The sequence below is a fragment of the Gossypium hirsutum genome, chromosome A10, assembly GCF_007990345.1.
Source record: "Gossypium hirsutum isolate 1008001.06 chromosome A10, Gossypium_hirsutum_v2.1, whole genome shotgun sequence".
In the NCBI taxonomy this organism is placed as follows: domain Eukaryota; kingdom Viridiplantae; phylum Streptophyta; class Magnoliopsida; order Malvales; family Malvaceae; genus Gossypium; species Gossypium hirsutum.
Window position 1 is genome coordinate 59,056,954 of NC_053433.1, and position 18,713 is coordinate 59,075,666.

At 35.4% G+C, this 18,713-nt stretch overlaps 1 non-coding gene across 1 annotated transcript; it reads right to left on the reverse strand.

Annotated features, from left to right (window-relative positions):
* Positions 1–5,966: 5,966 nt before the first annotated feature.
* LOC121209280 (small nucleolar RNA R71) lies at positions 5,967–6,071 on the reverse strand. Its single transcript, XR_005904395.1, has one exon. It is a non-coding gene; the product is annotated as a small nucleolar RNA R71 (small nucleolar RNA).
* Positions 6,072–18,713: the final 12,642 nt, after the last annotated feature.

Sequence of the window (18,713 nt, forward strand, 5' to 3'; positions counted from 1 at the left end):
AATATAATAAACATAACATAAAAGAAAATAAAACAAAGAAATAAAATAGAAGAAGAAACATAGAAAGAAATGAAAAGGGAGAAAGAAAGAAGGACAAAAAAGAAAAGGGAAAAATGAGGTTTTAGGGTTTGAAGCTTAATTTGGTAAATCAATTAAGTCCCTTTCTTTTAATTTTGATGTTTTAGAAACTTTAAAACGAAGTTTTGTTGAATAAAGTTGAGGTTTTAGAGGTTTATAGGTTTTAAGCATGGTTCATGTTGAATAAATTGTTGAATTAGGGATTTAATTGAATGAATAACAAGTTAGAATTGATTAAGGGATTAAATTGTAAAAAAAAGCTATAAGTTTTATGTTAGAGGGACTAAATTGAAAGAAACTTGAGATTAGAGTTTTACTGTAATATCCTGAATTAGGGCCTAATTAGAATAGTGGTTTCGTGACCACAAATCCAAGACAGAAATAATTATTTTATAATTATTTTGATGTTTATGATATGATTGCATGATTGTGTGAAAATTTCGTGATGAAATCCTATGCCTAAAGTGCTTAAATTGAAATTAGGGACTAAATCGAATAATTTGCAAAACTTGCATTCTAGGAGTTTTTAGTATGAAATTGTTTTGGAATATTAATTAGGAGGTCTTAAATAGCAATTTGACCAATTTATAAGTCTATGGACAAAAATTGGACATGGATGGAATTTTTGGAAAGTTTAGTAGTAAGGGCATTTTGGCATTTAGTTATTAAAATGAATTAAAAACAAAATTAAAAGCCAATTTTTGTCCATCTTCTTCATTAGGCTGAAATTTCAAGGGTTCTCCATGGTTAGGGTTTGTTTCAACCTTTCAAGCTCCATAGTAAGTGATTCCAAGCCCTGTTTTTAATGTTCTTTATGTTTTTAGAATCCCGATAGCTCGATTAAGCTTATGCTAGCAATAATTCAACCTAGGGTTCATATTTGGAAAAATACCCATAGGTGAAATTTGTGTATTTTGGTGTTATATGATAGAATATGAGATTTTAAATTATGTTAGACAACTTGTACTACTCGGTTTTAAGCGAAAACGAGTAAAAGGGCTTAATCGGTAAAAATACCTAATAGTCATAAGTACATGTTAGAGTGTGAATTTGATGTTGCCACAGAAGGGAAAAATGATCAGCATGTCATAAAACATAAGAATAAGGGATGAAGTTTAATTCTCGAGCCTAGGAGCAAAAGTGTAATTATGCAAAAGTTTAGGGGCAAAATGTAATTTTGCCAAAGTTCGTATTAAATGCTGTTTTGATGAATGTATGTATTAAATAAGATTAATTTGGCATTTATAGATCAAGAGAAACGAGATTCAAGTCGCGATCGAGGGAAAAACAAAGTTTATGAAGAATAGGCTCGATTGCTAATAATTTTATACCGAGGTAAGTTCATGTGTAAATGTAGTAACATAATTGTCATTTTAAGAAATTTAATGTTGTTTATATGATATGATGCTGATTATTATCATGAAATATTATGCTTTGTGGTTATTGTTGAATAATATGTAATTATGTGAATTACTTGATGAGTATGAACTATCACCGAAGTATCGATTTCGATATTCCGTGGAAGACGGCAAAGATGTGTGATCGAGGAAAACGCCCGTTTGAACCTTAGGAATAGATTACAATACAAGTGACATGTCACTAGGATACTTGAGTTCCGAACTCGTTGAGTTGAGTCCGAGTTCGTGAGATGTAACTAGGCATCCGAGCTCGTTGAGTTGAGTCTGAGTTCACTTATGGATGCGAACGCCCGAGCTCGTTGAGTTGAGTCTGAGTTCACTTATGGGCGGGTTACATAGTAGCTTGGCTACATAAGTTTCGCAGGCTATTGAGTTTGTCTAGCTGCGGGTATGACACTTACATTCATGAAATCCGTGTATTCGAATTATATTCCGATGTGTTCAATGGGTGAATCTTAAGTGAATAAGAAGAAGGCCTAAAACGAAGGTGACATGTCGGTAAGTGTGGTGAATGAGAAAATTTGACAGGTATGTGCTTAAACCTTCGGGTTGAAAACTTGGTATGATGAAATCGTAGGAAGATATTAAATGTAAATGAAACATGAATGTCTTGGTGTTGTTTATGCAAATGATGTTTTATGTGAGATTGTGTGATTATGTTACTTGCTATTTGCATGTGAACTTACTAAGCATTTGTGCTTACTCCCTCCTTTTCTTTCATTGTAGTTTTGACAAGCCAGCTTGAGAATCGGGATAGGTCGAAGACTCGTTCACACTATCCGAAGGCTTAATTGGTAAAATGGCTTGTGTATTTTGAATGTGGCATGTATGGAAAAACACTCACTTTGTGTAATTGATCTTATGATATGGCTATGGTTTGGTAAGAAAAGGGTTTGTAAATGATTAGCCATTGGAATGGCCAATCTAAGTCATATTTGATGTTATGTATGTTTAAAATGCTATTTAGTCCATGAAAATCCTTAGTAAAGTGAAATTTGCCATAAAACAGAATCTGACAGCAGCAGTGATGTAAATTCGCAAAAACACTAAAAATAGTAGAAATGGAATTAAATGATAAGTTATTAAATTTAATCTTAATGAGTCTATTTTCATATGTATTGAACAAAACAGGTATATAAATTATATTTTATGAGATATTTGAATTTTTGTGAAACAGGTCCAGAGTGATTTCTGGATCCCCTGTTCTGACTTTAACAATTCATCATAAATTATACAAAAATAAATAGAAGTCATTATTTATATTTACAGATTTCTTCTTGAGTCTAGTTTTAAGATAAACAAACTTCATAGTTATTGAAATTCTATACAGAGAGATATCTGATTCGTAATATACAAAGGTCAGAGCAGTCGAACCCTGAAACAGGGGAGAATTTAACTAATAAACTGTACTAATTGGCTAGACCAAAAATTCTAGAAAAAAATTAGTAAATAGATATATGAGTCTAGTTTCAAGGAAATTTTATGGAATTGGATTTTGAGTTTTGAAACTCGAGATATGAATTTTTAAGCGACTGTGATGCAGATTGGTAGCTTGACTAGAAATTTTAAAAATAAATTGTTTGAGCTGTTTAAATAATGAATTAAGTTTGTTAACACCTCGTGTTCGACTCCGGCGACGGTCTCGGGTACGGGGCATTACATTTACTATGAATATTTGATGGTTAGGGTGAATATGATAGGAAATTGAATAGAAATGAAGTATGGGTTGAGTGATAAAAGTAAAAGAGTTAATTAGGATAAAATTGAAATTAAGGGTTGAATTAAATAGAAATTCAATTATTTATTGTGAGAATAAATGTTGTATTAATAGTGTAAATTGTTTAATTTCCATACCTAATGTAGTACCGGAGACTTCGATAAAGAAAAGAAAAGAGAAGGTTGACAAAGAGTAATCCGAGAATTTCGGTTTGTATTTCTATAAACCAAACCTAATCATTAATTGTTGCTTTTATTATTTAATGTGTATGGTAAGTGAGATAGAAGTAAGAATTGCTATTTTTGTATTGGATCGAATTAAGTTATGAATATCGAATTGAAGTGTGAATTGATTGTTATCTAAAAATTGAAAGTGAATTGAACACCCTATTAACAGTATCGGGCTAAGTCGAATATAGTTGGCATGCCATAGGATTGGAAGTGTTCAGGGATACTCCGACCACGAGTTGATGAGGCACTATAAGTGTCGTCTTGTTAATGTTACTTCGGTGTAAACCGATGAGGTACTGAGTGTCGTACTGTTACTATTTACTTCGGCAAAGCCAATGAGGCACTAAGTGCCGTACTGGTGTATTGCTTGGGTCCGTATATCTGCCTAGGTCCTAGTTATGTTAATAGGGGTAAACTACTGTAATGAATAACTGAATGACTATACTATTGTACATGATAAACCGTAATTTATGCATATTTTTATCCCATGCTTAGCCTATTTATGAATGGTTTCTCCTTAGATTTGATGAATTCGGTGCTCCTAATCCTTTAATCTCATGTTTTATACTTAGGAGAGCATAGGAGAGTAAAAAGAGCGAGAAACGAGCAAAAAACAGAGAAAATAGACCCACGTCGGAAATCAACACATCCTGGACTTTCTCACACGGGCGTAACCCTTTGGCAGGATTAAAGCACGACTTACACGGGTATACTACACACCCGTGCCTGTTCAACAGCCTTGACCACGGGCTGGAGTAATTGCACACGGGCGTGTCCCTGCCGAGCCCAAGTATAACCCTATTCGAAAAATGCCAATTTTGGGGGCTCTTAGGCATTCTAAAGCCTATTTAAACACCGGAGGAGTCACTTAGAAGGGAGGACGCAGAGTAGGAAGTAAGGAACTACTCAAGGAAAGCCGATTGATCCATCTCAGAAGTCGGATTCATCATCAAGACTGAAGATCTCCCTTCAAGTTCCTTTAGGAGTTTTGGGTTTTCTTATGTTTTGTTATCTTGATGCTTTTGAGATGTTTTCTTTCATAAGTATGAATTAAACCTCCTAAATACCTAAGGGGAATGAAACCTAAGATGGATCTTGTTATCATTATTTGAATTGTATGATAAATATTTGACTTGTTCTTAATTATGTGTTCTTAATTCTTGTTTTGATATTCCAGGATATTGATTCAAGTTAAGCTCTTATTCAGAGGAAGAATAGAACCTGTCTAAGAGTGAATTTGTCATAATTAAGCGGAGTTGATTGCACGCCTAGAGATAGGGTGATAAGATTTTTCTGGATTAAGGTGAAACCTAATAAAGGAATCCATAGATCGAGTTAATACAATTCTAGGGTGTTAATTAGAAAGAGATTTCAATTATTCAACCTAGGGTTAGACGTTATTAGTCTCGAGAGAGATAATAATATCACTTAGGGATTTCTACGGATCAAGTCAAATGAATAAATCGTCTGATTCAGAGTCAAATAACAAGTGAAGTCTAGGTGGATTTTTCCCTAGGTAATGTCTTAATCAATCGAATTTTCCCAAAAGTATTTTCCTAAATTTTCTTTCTGTGCATTCTTAGTTAATAATTAGTTTAGATAACCAAACCTCTTAATTTTTAGGCTAGATAATAAAAAAGGAAGTAAATACTAGTACTCGTAGTTCCTTTGGGTTCGACAATCCGGTCTTGCTGAACTATACTACTGTTCGATAGGTACACTTGCCTTAAACGTGATAATAAGTTAGTCTCAAGAACGATTCATTCATAAATCTTTAAAACCTGTCACGAATATCACATATCGAGTTTTTGGCACCGTTGCTGGGGAACTAGGATATTAGGAACACCCGATTTTTATTACTTTAGCCATTTTACTTTTATTGCAATTTAAATTTTTATTTTCTTTTCTAATTCTTCATTTATTTTCTTCTGACAGGTTTTCCTAGTTTATGACCAGAAGAAACCCATCAGGACCATTACTATTTGATTGTGAGCTTGATTGCACGGTTCACAGAAATCGAAGAGAAATAAGGCGAAGCTTACGATACATAGAGGAAGAGCACGGGGACGATACTTCAACCACAACCAAGGAGATGGCTGGAAACCAAGAATATATGCTACCTCCTGCGATTGCTGTTAATCAGAATCTTACTCCGTGCACTTTGTATGATTATGCTAAACCTTCTTTAACAGGAATTGAATCGAGTATAGTTAGACCTGCTGTAGCTGCAAATACTTTTGAACTGAAACCTAACACAATTCAAATGATACATAAATTTGTTTAGTTTGATGGTTTGCAGGACAAAGATCCCAACACTCACTTGGAAAACCTTTTGGAACTATGTGATACATTTAAAATTAATGGCGTTTCTGATGAGGCCATTCGCCTTCGGTTATTCCCTCTTTTGTTGAGGAATAAGGCTAAAACAGTGGTTGAACTCGTTGCCACGGGGGTCAATCACTACTTGGGAACAAATGACCGAAAGGTTTTTATTAAAATATTTTTCACCGACTAAAACGGCTAAATTACATAATGATATCTCTTCTTTTGTGCAAATGGATTTAGAAACACTCTACGATGCATGGGAGAGATACAAGACCTCTTGAGAAGATGCCCTCACCATGGGTTACCACTCTGGTTACAGGTTCAAACCTTTCATAATGGCCTGAATCCTTCGACTCGGCAGATGGTTGACGTAGCTGCTGGCGAAACCATCAATAATAAGACACCTGAAGATGCCTATGAATTTATAGAGGAGATGTCATTGAATGGCTATCACTGGCAAGTCATGAGGACAAAGCCAACGAAAATAGCCGGCATTTATAACGTCAATTTGGTCACCATGCTCTCTAATCAGGTAAAACTCTTGAATAAGAAAATTGATGGTTTCCTTAGTTCTTCACAGGTTCACCCAGTAATGCAGTGCGAATCAAGTGAAGGTGGATCGAGCAGTTCAGAATACCCACCTTATGGCCACAACATGGAGAATTACATGGGTAACAATCCTCGATCTGAAAACAATCCTTATAGCAATACTTACAATGCAAGTTGGAGGAACCACCTAAATTTTTCATAGGGAGGCCAAGGAAATCAGAGACCACCACCCCCTTCAGGCTTTCAGTAACCACCGTACCGGCAGGAGAAAAAGTCGAACCTTGAGGAGATGCTAACCAAATTCATCTCGGTGTCAGAAACTCATTTTTAGAATACCGAGACAGCACTCAAAAATCAACGAGCATCAATCCAAGGGCTCGAAACTAAGATTGGATAGCTCGCCAAGCTGATTTCCGAACGACCGTAAGGTAGCCTGCCAAGCAACACTGAATCTAACCCAAGGGAGAAACTCAACGCGATTTTCATTTAAGATAAGGAAGGGTTAGTTGAAAAACCAAGGCCAGAAACGGTGGTAAACAAAGGTAAGAATGAGGTAGGCCAAAATAACCCAAAGCCGATGAGTACAGAATATAAACCTCATGTGCTATACCCCAATGCAACAAGGAAAGACCGATCAGATGAACAATTTGGTAAATTCCTTAAACTTTTAAAGAAACTACATATTAATTTACCGTTTATTGAAGCCCTTTCGTAGATGCCAAACACAGTCAAGTTTTTATAGGAGCTTTTAACAAATAAAAGAAAGTTGGATGAGGCGTCGCATGTGGAGTTGAATGCAGTTTGCTCAGCCATATTACAGAATAAGCTACCTAACAAATTGAAGGATCCAGAGAGTTTTACGATTCCTTGTTTAATTAGTAGTTTAGATATTCATCATGCATTGGCTGACTGATGTGATTCGGCTCGGTTGATGGAGTCGAGTTCACTTAAGTTGCCCGATCGTCGACGAGAAGTATTGGTTGATGTCGAATGGAGAAAACTTAATGGAGTTATTGTAAGCGGAAGTTATTAAAAGGGTTCAAAAATGGCTTGGTTTGGAGAATGGATGGTTCGATTTAACAAAGAAAATAAAGTTTAAGTAGATAGATAAAATGGAATGGAAATTGAACTCAAGCGAAGAACGATTCAATACCATGTAAAGTATTGCCCCGGGACTTATATTGCTTAAGGTGGGTTTAATGGAAGTCGAAGATGGACCTTGACATGTTACCTATAGAGAGGTAGGAACCAAAGGTATAAAAAGGTGGATGAACGCCACACTAGGATGGTGATAAGTTCAAGAAGTCGAGTTGACGCCACTAGCGAGCTAGATAAGTCAGACGAGACTCAAACGAAATCGGATTGGAGGTAACCTCACAATAAGTTTAATAATCAGAAATGTCTAACCTTTTTACAAAGAGAAATGAACTATTTATAGAGTTCAGATGATAGCTGAATAGTCATACTAAACAAGCTTAAAGACTAAGTAATTCGGCTTTAAATGTGTAAAACTAAACTAGAAATGTATCCATTAAAAGTGATGTCCAAATTCGGCTGTATGGATGTTCAATGGCCAACTTCATGAGTAAGGAAATGTACTTGAGGGCTGATGAATGCATGGGATGCCAATAGCTTTGTCTAGATTCGGTCAAGGTGTGAATGGACACTTCAAAAGATGTCTTTTGGCCGAATAGGTGCATAGGAAATTCAATGGTCAGCAACCGATGCATGTAGGTGGATATTCATGCACTCTTCCATTCATTGTATTGAATCATTCATGCATCATCTTTAAGGCAACCATTCGTTGTAGGTAGTCATGCATGTACCCGAACATACATTGAACCAGAAATGTTCATGAATCCTCATTAATTGTGTTCCCACATGTGGATGTACCTACAAAAGATATAAACAAATTAGATTCAAGGTACATTCAGCTTAAATTAAATAATATCAAGACATATTTAACAAATTAAAATAAAGACATAAATAAAATATAATTAATAATAAATTCATCTAGCTCAATGATAGTCAAAATTCTTGATGAGCTGAATTGAGCTAGAAAATTCGGTTATGAGCTATAGTAAAAATAATTAAAATAAAACTATCACTCAAATTATTCAAATAATAAAATTAACGAGCTGGAAAGAAGCTAAATTGAGCTCAAATAGGTGGAATTGAGCTCAAGTGAGCTGATTGAAGTCGAATTGAGCTAAGGGAGCTAGAATTGAGCTGAAATTAGCTTGCACTAAGGTGCATGGTTTCTTCAAGGAGTTGGATCGAGCTTCCCCATCTTCAACGAGCTGATTCTCCTTCCAAAACTTGAACAATAAAGCTAAAATAGCTTCATGAATTTGCTTGGACCTAACTCGAGTCATTGGTCCCTTTGAGAGCTCAAGGGAAACAAGATTCAAGCTTGGTGGTGCTTGGGACATGGTCACATCACCGACTTAGGGGCAAGCATTAATGTTATGCCTTATAAAATGTTTAAAATGCTAGGTCTTCGGAAACCCAAACAAACTAGGATGAGCATTCAATTGGCTGATAAAACCATTAGATTTCCTAGGGGTATCATTGAAAATGTTCTTGTTAAGATTGATAAATTTATATACCCAGTAGACTTTGTTGTTCTAGACATGGAAGATGATAGTTACGCACCTTTAGTTTTAGGATGACCCTTTTTAGCGACTACTAGAACCATTATTGATGTTGGTACAGTTGAACTCACACTTTGTGTGGGAGACGAAACAATCACCCTTCAAGCTCGTAATTCAAGTAACACATCAAAAATTGAAGGTGGTTGTATAAATCATTCTACTAGTACTGATGATGTGGTGACACCCTCTATGTAGGAAATAGTTTCGAAGAATACATATGAGCCGTGTTCAAACAACAATAAAGGACCTATCTATGAAGAACGAAGGTTACAAATCGAGGAGCTAGATTAATGGCGGACACAGAAATCGAGAACACCTGATAAATCAAAACCGAGCCAGGACAAGCTCAATACCTCACCAAATCAACTTAAGGTTGTTGACAAAGTACTACTAGATGCAGCAGATCCTCGCATTGCCACTCCTGAACCTAATGAAGAAATTCCTCTTACGGTGCTCAATATTTTCCCATATGGTACAGTCGAGGTAATTCATCCCAAATTCGGCACATTTAAGGTAAACAATATCCATCTTAAACCTTATGTTGATAAAGTTGATAGCAGGAATGAGGAGTGTAAACTCCTCGCACCACCTTGACCATGCAGAAGAGAGGTAAGTCGAGCTTAGACTATAAATAAGCGCTTCTCGAGAGGCAACCCGAGCACTAACAGTGTTAATTTCTTTAAAATTTTAGTTTTTAACATCTAACATACTAATCGAATCATAGAACGCAGACTTTCAAAAGACCACACGGCCAGGCACACGGGCATGCATCAGGCCGTGTGAAAACAAGGCAAGATTTGTTCCCCAACACGGGATGCGATAAGTTGCCACGGCTGTGCGACATGGTCGTGGGTGAAACTGTCAAAACAACATGAGTGTGAGACACGCCTTTGCCTCAAAATCGTGGTTGAAACTGAGAATGTAACACGAGCGTGAGACACGCCCGTGCGCCACCTACAACACCAATTTTGACGCCCTAAGCTCCTTCTTTTTGCGTTTTTTTACTCTTTTCTCTCTATTTTCTTTAAATATGTTGCTTATTTCATGATTCCTCTACTATATTAAACTATTTTGAATGAATATTCATAGTTATAATATTAAAATACTAATGCTTGTTTAATAAAAAAATTCATTTTAGTTACTACATTATGCTATACTCTTTCATTTTTCCTTGTTTCCATGAAATTTATGCCTACCCACATGCATTCCTTTAACTTGATATATTTAGTGGTTTTAGTTTGTATCATCTCGTATGTAAATCTCATAAAATATTCATAATTAGCCTTGATTTTCCATACTATTCTTGGGAAATATTGGTTGAACTTTGATTTTTCAATGCAGGTACAATGTTGTCCTCACATGGTAAGAAGACCATTGTTCCCGCCTAGAAGAAGAGGAAAGGAGCAGCGTCATCCTCAGGTCCTACCATGGATATTAGGCACCCATTCCTCCAGGTTCCCTTGGGACCCCAAGAGGAATTATATCAGATATTACGGGCCCGGCCCCTAGGTGTGGGCCCGCTGCATTGACTGGGTCGCACTCGAGCAGATTCAATTGGCTGACGCGGTCCGAGCCCTCCTAACAACTGACTCGTTGGGGCTCTTCTTTGAGATCATCGAGCTGATGTATCTCGAGTTCCAACTGCTCGACGTTCCATCTTCAGACCGTCATGACAAACTTCGATGATCCTGGAACGGTCTAGTTCCGCCTTGGTGGTCTAGTACGCCAGTTGAGCGTACCCGAGTTCAGGATTGCACTAGGGCTATACATGGAGGAATTCATGGACGATAATGAACTCAACACCCTCCACCGCCACATCCACTACTCCCCCTCAAAATTCTAGAGGTACCTTGTCCCTGCCTCAGCCACCTACGACCCTAGTCGCTCCAAGGCATCGGCTTTCCCTCCATCATTGAGGTATCTACACGCCATCTAGGCTCACACTCTGACAGGGAGATGAGAGAGACCACCGGCGTCGTCACCACCCACGACGCCTATTTCTTATGGAGTATGGAGAATGGGCACGTCATCGACCTCTCTTACTTTATTGCCCTCGCCATTCGCCACCAGAAAGAGCGGCACAGGAGAGGGGTCATCTCTATCAGGCCCTATGTGACTCGACTAGCTCGGCACTTCGGGCTCCTCATCACAGCAGCCCAATCATCCTCCCTCACTCTCATCAGCCAGATGTCCCCACAGGGTATCTTGAGCATGCTAAGTATGAGGATGATCGAGAAACGACGTGGCACCTACCCTCCTCAGTACTGCCTCGTCCAGTCCACCGAGGAGGAGGATCTAGAGGACATTACTGATGATGTCCCTCCATGTCATGAGGACCCATCGTCTCAGCAACCACCCCCTCTCGTCCAGTTCATGCGGCGGCTTCATATGCTGACATCTCTAAGCTCCTTACTCGATTCGAGCAGCAGTGTTTTCAACGCTTCGATAACATTGATGCTACTCTACAGCATATTTTTCAACACTTCCACATCTCATCGCAACCCCACCTCGCGAACCATCTAGCGATGAAGATGTTTAAAAACTTTTATTTATTATTTTATGTTGTTACTTTTATTCTATTTTAAGACTACTTTTTATTTTTCTTTAAGCTTATTTTTATTAGGTTTTATAATTATTATTTTACAATTTTTAATTTCAGCTATTTCATTACGAGTAATTATTCTTCTTTATATATTTCCTAAAAAAGTTCCTGATTCTATCACAGTTATAAAGAGCTCCAAAGCTCACTATTACTTAGGAACTTGGAACTCCACCGGGAAAGGTTCTCCATAACTGCCATGCCCTGCTTGACCACGACCATAGCCAACATGAGATATAATATTCTTTTGGCGCAGCATTTGTGGAACCCAACCTCTACCACCACCAGATTATCCTCCTCCACCCTCATCATTACTTTGGCCGTTTATTCTCCATGACTCTAATTCAAGGAGTTCATTCATCATTCAGGAAGTTTCACTTCTCTCACTATCTTATGATTATAAATCTATCTTTGTTAATATATCTTTCTTTGTACATTGAGAGCAATGTACATCTTAAGTGTGTGGGGGTCTTTTATATCATCATTAGAAATCCCTGAATTTTGTCTTATTCTCACGTGAATCACTCATATCACTATTAGAATGAATTTTGATTAATTTATGATTTTTATTGATATGTCTTGAATTAAAACATAGGTATTTATGCATTGATTGTTTAAACTTTAAGACATTAGGGAATCAAGCATGATAAGTTGATTTTTGAAGAATTAAAAACTTTTAGGTTGGTTCCCTAAGTTTAGGTATTATATTGAGTTGAAATTCACAAGTTTAAACATCAAAAAGCCATAATTTTTGTGAGATCTTGAGCCTTTAGAGCATATTTTATTCTTTTCATTCTCACTTTCATTATGAGTGCATCAGTTTTGATTTGTTATTCTAGAACTTACTTGATTATGCATGTCAAGATCACACCATTTGATTTGATATGTCAAAATGATAAAGGCACTTAAGTTTAACCCACTCACTCCACAAAAGTCTACCTTCATAATTAACCCTTAGTGAACCCCTTTGAGCCTAACAAACCATTAATTGATTTACCCTCAATATGAACCCATAACCCATTATTGTTGAAATCCCCTAATTTGATCCCTATTTTTGTCGAGATTTGATTTGAACTAATTGTTTAGTTATGTTTTGTTTGTCTATGTATTTGACTTGTTCTTAAAAAAATAAAAATAAATAAATAAATTTACTTCAATACATATTAGTAGTAATTCGTCATTTTTGAGCTTTAATGTTAATTCTATATTCGGAGAAGAAGCTCACTTGTAGTCAACTGATGACTAGTTATTTTTCTAGCTAGGTAATTTTTTAATTTAATCTCGATTCTAACATCTTCTTTCAACTTGTGACAACACCCCTAACCAAAGCCACGTTACAACCCTCTAAAAGACCTTTTTGATTGATGTATCAACTCGATATATAGTGGTGGAGATTTGATTTTCAAGCAAGCCTATGGTAATAACTTTTCAAACTGACTAATGAGTGCTTTTATTGATGTCCTTAAACACCTTGAGTGATTTGAGTGAATCTTTAGTGAGGATGTTAAACTCTGTGATATTTTGATCAAAGGTAATCACTTAGATGAGGGGAGACACCTATGTTTTCATGATAAAATGCTCAACTTGGAATGTTTGAAACTTTGATGTACTTTTAGTTGAAATTTTCAATGTATGAGTACTTATGGATTATTTCGAGATATTATTGATAGGGATTATAAATTGAGAAGAATTTATTTTGATTATGAGTTGAGGATTTTTGCTTGATGACAAGCACATGCTTAAGTGTGGGGGTATTTGATAAACCGTAATTTATACATATTTTTATCCCATGCTTAGCCTTTTTTTGAATGGTTTCTCCTTAGATTTGGTGAATTCGATGCTCCTAATCCTTTAATTTCATGTTTTATTGTAACACCCTGATTTTGGGCCTAGTCGGAACAATGGTTTCGGGACTACAAATTCGACGATGAAAATCTTATTTTTATTATATTTTTATGGTCTATGATTTCACAAAATAATTTTGTGAAAATTCAGTTCGAAAATTTTGACATTCGGGCACTTAATTTAGTCAAAAGGACTAAATCGTAAAAATGTAAAAGTTGAGTTCTACATACTAGAAGTGTCCAATTGTTATGAAATTTTAAATTGAGGGTCCTTAAATGGCAATTATACTATTGGTTAATTGCTGGACAAAAATAGACATGAAATGGGTGTAATAAAATATTTTTAAGTTAGGGGTATTTTGGTAAACTAATAATTAAAAGAATTAAAAAGGGAAATAAGACAAATTAGCTATCATCTTCTTCATTCAACCGCTTCTACCAGAAGCAGCCATGGTTAAGGTTTGTTCAAACTCCCAAGCTCGATTGTAAGTGCTCATTAGCCCCGTTTTTAAAGTTCTTTACATTTTTGAAATCCCGATAACTAGGTTAAGCTTATTCTAGCAATAATTTAACCTAGGGTTTATATTTGGAAAAATACCCATAGGTGAAATGTGTTTATTTTGATGTTTTACGATAGAATATGAAGCTTGAAATTGTGTTAAACAACTTTTACTAGGCGATTTTACGTGAAAACGAGTAAAACGACATAACCAGAAAAAATACCTAATGTTCATAAGTACATGTTAGAGTGTGAATTTGATGTTGCTATAGAAGGAAAAAATAATCAGCATGTCATAAAACATAAGAAAATAGGATGAAGTTTAATTTACGAGCCTAGGGGCAAAAATGTAATTTTGATAAAGTTTAGGGGCAAAATTGTAATTTTTCCAAAATATGATTTTGGGTCAATTTGAATAATGTGAGTCCTAATTAGGCTATATTTGTAATGATAGATCAAGGAAAATTAAATTTTTTTCAAAAATCGGCAAAATACCAAGTTGTGGACAAAATGATAAAAATGGTCATTTCCGTATACGAGGTAAGTTTGTGTGTTAATAATAATGCAATACCATACTTGAATTGTAATTTTCTATTGTTATGGCATAAATTGTATGATTTAATATGTTTAGGAGAAGTTGATGGATGGTGTGTATAATATGGAAAATGTGATGCTTGTTGTGTCATGTGAAATTGAATGACAAATTATTGTTACATGAATTGAATGTTAAATTACTATTACATAGGTTGTACCTGATGAGATTTCGACAAGTTTGTACGTAAATAATTTATCGATTCTTTTTATTTTATTATATTTTGTTATCATATGAAATGTGGCTGCCTATAGAATGATTATTTGTTGTAAATTGCAAATTGAAAAAGGACTGAATAAATTTGTAAAATGTAGGAAAGTGAGAAATTTCCCGGTTGAGCCTTCGGAATAGAAACGATACGAATGATCTATTGTGAGGTTATGTGTGTAGTATTAAGTGCAGGCTACTACGTGTATCAAATGGTTAGGTCACGTGTGTAGTACTAAGTGCAGGCTACTATGTGTACCAGATAATTGGTCGCATGTGTAATACTAAGTGCAGGCTACTATGCGTACCAGATAGCCTTGTCTACAAGTGTGAAAATATGTGCAGGCAATTGAGTATCAGTTATTATTCCGAAGAGTTCGACGGGAAAATAGATTAAGTAAAAATACATGTGAACATGATTATATGATGAATAAGTGCAGGTATGTGTTTATGAAAATTATGAGCAATGTGCTCGATATTTGAGTGACTTCGATAAGACAAAACGGATTAAGTGAAATTATGTAAGAAGTGAATTTTAGTATTAAGATAGTGTTGGACAGCAACAGTTGCGTGACTTTGAAAATTCACCAAAACTTTTTTAAGTTGAATTAAATTTCAAAAAAAATTATGGAATTAAATATTAATGATTCTATTTTCATATAAAAGAAACGGGGGAGCAAAAGAGTTCTATATTATGTGATATTCTAATTTTTGTGAGACAGTGTCAGAATGAATTTGAGATCCCCTATTCTGACTTGGAAAAATCGTTAATAATTGTACAAAAATAATTATGAGTTATAATTTATATGAATAGAATTATCAATGAGTCTACTTTCAAGAGGAATGGATGGGAACATCATACGAGTCTTGAAATATGAGAGAAATAATTTTTAGTGAAGAGAGGTCAGAACTGTTGGACAGCAAAATAGGAGAAACTTTAATAAATAAACTGTACTAATTAGCTAAACCAAATATTCTGAAAATTTTATGGGAGAAAGGTATATGAGTCTAGTTTCAAGGAAAATTAACAAAACTAAATTTGGAGTTTCATAGCTCTAGATATGAATGATTTAGTAACTGTAACTCGATAAAATAGCTTAACCTAAACTATACTACTTTTCGATAGGTACACTTGCCTTAATCGTGATAATAAGTTAGTCTCAAGAATGATTCATTCATAAATATTTAAAACCTGTCACGAATATCACATATCAGTACTGAATAACTAATTTTTATTGATTGATTTTAAATTGAATTGAATATTTCCTTGAGAATAAGTTGTGAATATAGTTATTGTTATAAAATTGAAATTTTATAGTTTAAATGCATTCGAGTTAATAATTGTTTTAAGTGTTGGCTTATAGAAATACCACTAAGTGCATACTCAGTGTATAGTTTGTTTTCGTTCGCATGTTAGGTACGAAAGTGACTAATGCAGCATCCAAGCCGATCCCGAACTCGAATACGTGGTGATGTATTTTCTCTTTTGAAAAATGACATGTACATAGATTGTCTTTTGAAGTCATTTTGAGATGTGAATATTAATGGTGTAAAAGATGATATTAGTTTATCTATATATATAATTATATGTCTTATAATATGGTCATTTTCATGGTTTAATTTGAATTTATTTGGATGATTTTTAAATAAATTGTTTAGAAAATTTATGTTAGATACCTATTGACAGTTTTTGACATGTTTTAGATGTATTTAATTATGTTTTGGATTGATAGAAAGATTGGATTTTAAGTTTCTTGTTATTCAAGGTTTGCAGGGTTGGTAAACTTGAATTATAAGGCTCATTTTGAGTCCACATGTAACACCCCGAACCCGAGACCGTCGCCGGAGTCGAACACGAGGTGTTAACAGACTTCAAACCACTTATTAAAATTTTTCCAGACAAGCTGCCAATCTGCGTACTAGTCGCTTTAAAAATCATATCTTGAGCTCTGGAACTCGAAATCCAGTTCCGTGAATTTTCCCTGAAACTAGACTCATATGCCCATCTACATATTTTTTTCTAGAATTTTTTGTTGGGCCAATTAGTACAGTTTATTAGTCAAAGTCTCCCATGTTACTGGGGTCGACTACACTGACCTTTGCGCATTACGACCTGGATATCTCCCTGTACAGAGCTTCAATACTAATTCCGTTTGTTTTTATAGAAACTAGACTCAGAGAGGAATCTATACATATATGGCATGGCTCCTAATTATCTCTGGTTAATTTATAATGAATTTCCAAAGTCGGAACAGGGAACCCAGAAACCGTTCTGGCCCTGTCTCACGAGAACCTGAATATCTCTTAACATACTGTCCATATGATTGTTTTGTTACTTCTATATGAAAATAGACTCATCGAGCTTCGATTACATAATTTATTCACTATTTAATTCCATTCCTACTAATTTTTGTAATTTTTCAATCCCACGTCACTGCTGCTGCCAGCATCTGTTACTGAAGCAACTATGTCCATTTCGTGATTTCTCATTGATCTAACTAGTAATTCATCATACATATCACAAAATTATAATCATGACTAGCCATACCAAAGGCTAATCATTGTCAAACATCTCCCTACTACGCTATTTCCATATCATGAATCTTAACACCAAAATTAATCAGCCATGACATATGGCATAAAAATCGTATTACCAAGACTTACGTCCCAACATTAGAACCAAATTCAACCGAACATTATGCCATTTTCGCATGGCTAAAAGTTTACATACCAAATTTCAACAAAACATATTAGCCTATACATGCCGAAATGTTCTCTTAGACCAACTAAGAAGAAAATACCAAAGGTTGCTAGCCGGTGTGATGACTTCGACGACGGCACGATCACGCAAAAAGAGACGAGTCCAAGAAACCTAGAATAGGTGACAAGCAAACACCGAATGAGTATATAACTCAGTAAGCCATAAGCATTCCACAACCATCCATTAATAAAATTATCACAACAGGAAACAATGAAATGAGGTTAAGTACTCCATCCATACCAAACTATACCATAGTTCCTTAAACCCTATGGTTCAATCTCATACGAAGTCCTACATTGGCCTTTCATACATCATTTTATTTTCGTTATAATCATACAATTAAACGAACTTTCACCTATTCCACAATGAACCTTATGTACGTGACTTCAACTATAATCGTCACATAGGTTCAAAACTTACCAAGCTCAACTCCAAATATAAACATAGCGCCTATTAGCCATGAACTCAAGGTACTTACCTTTTCCACTGTCCAAAATTGACTCGGTAAAGTCGCACCCTTCATGTAAATAATTTATAGAAAATATATACTGGGTTGCACACATAATGTTTAGTAATCAACCACGCACACTTAGTGCCATGCACTTTAAACTCACACACTTAGTGCCATGCATTTCAAGTCCGCACACTTACCTTTTCCGCTGTCCAAAATCGACTCGGTAAAGTCGCACCCTTAATGTAAATAATTTATAAAAAATATATATTGGGTTCGCACACATAGTGCTTAATAATCAACCGCGCACACTTAGTGCCATGTACTTTAAACTCGCACACTTAGTGCTGTACAATTTAAACCCGCACACTTAGTGCCAATCTCATGACCGTGAACACTTATTGCCCGCACACTTAGTGCCGAAAACCAGCCACTCTATAGGCTTCACTTCCTTTTTACATTCGACAAATTTCATCTCTACTTACATATACATTTGTATACATTTCATCTCATTAAACACAATGGTATAGGTATTACGATCATTTAAATCAATACCAAAGATGTGCTTAATGACTTACTTGTGTTGGGTAAGACGGTTCCAACTCGGCTACTCGATGATCTTTTCTTTGCCTTTGCTCGATTCTCCTCCTTTAACTCCTTGAGCTTAATCAATAAATCAACTAGTTTAACCGCCTTGCTAAATATTTACAATCTAATTACACATGCATATGTATGTTAGTATATTCGGCAATCACCCTTACTAATCACCCACTTGATCAATTATAGAGA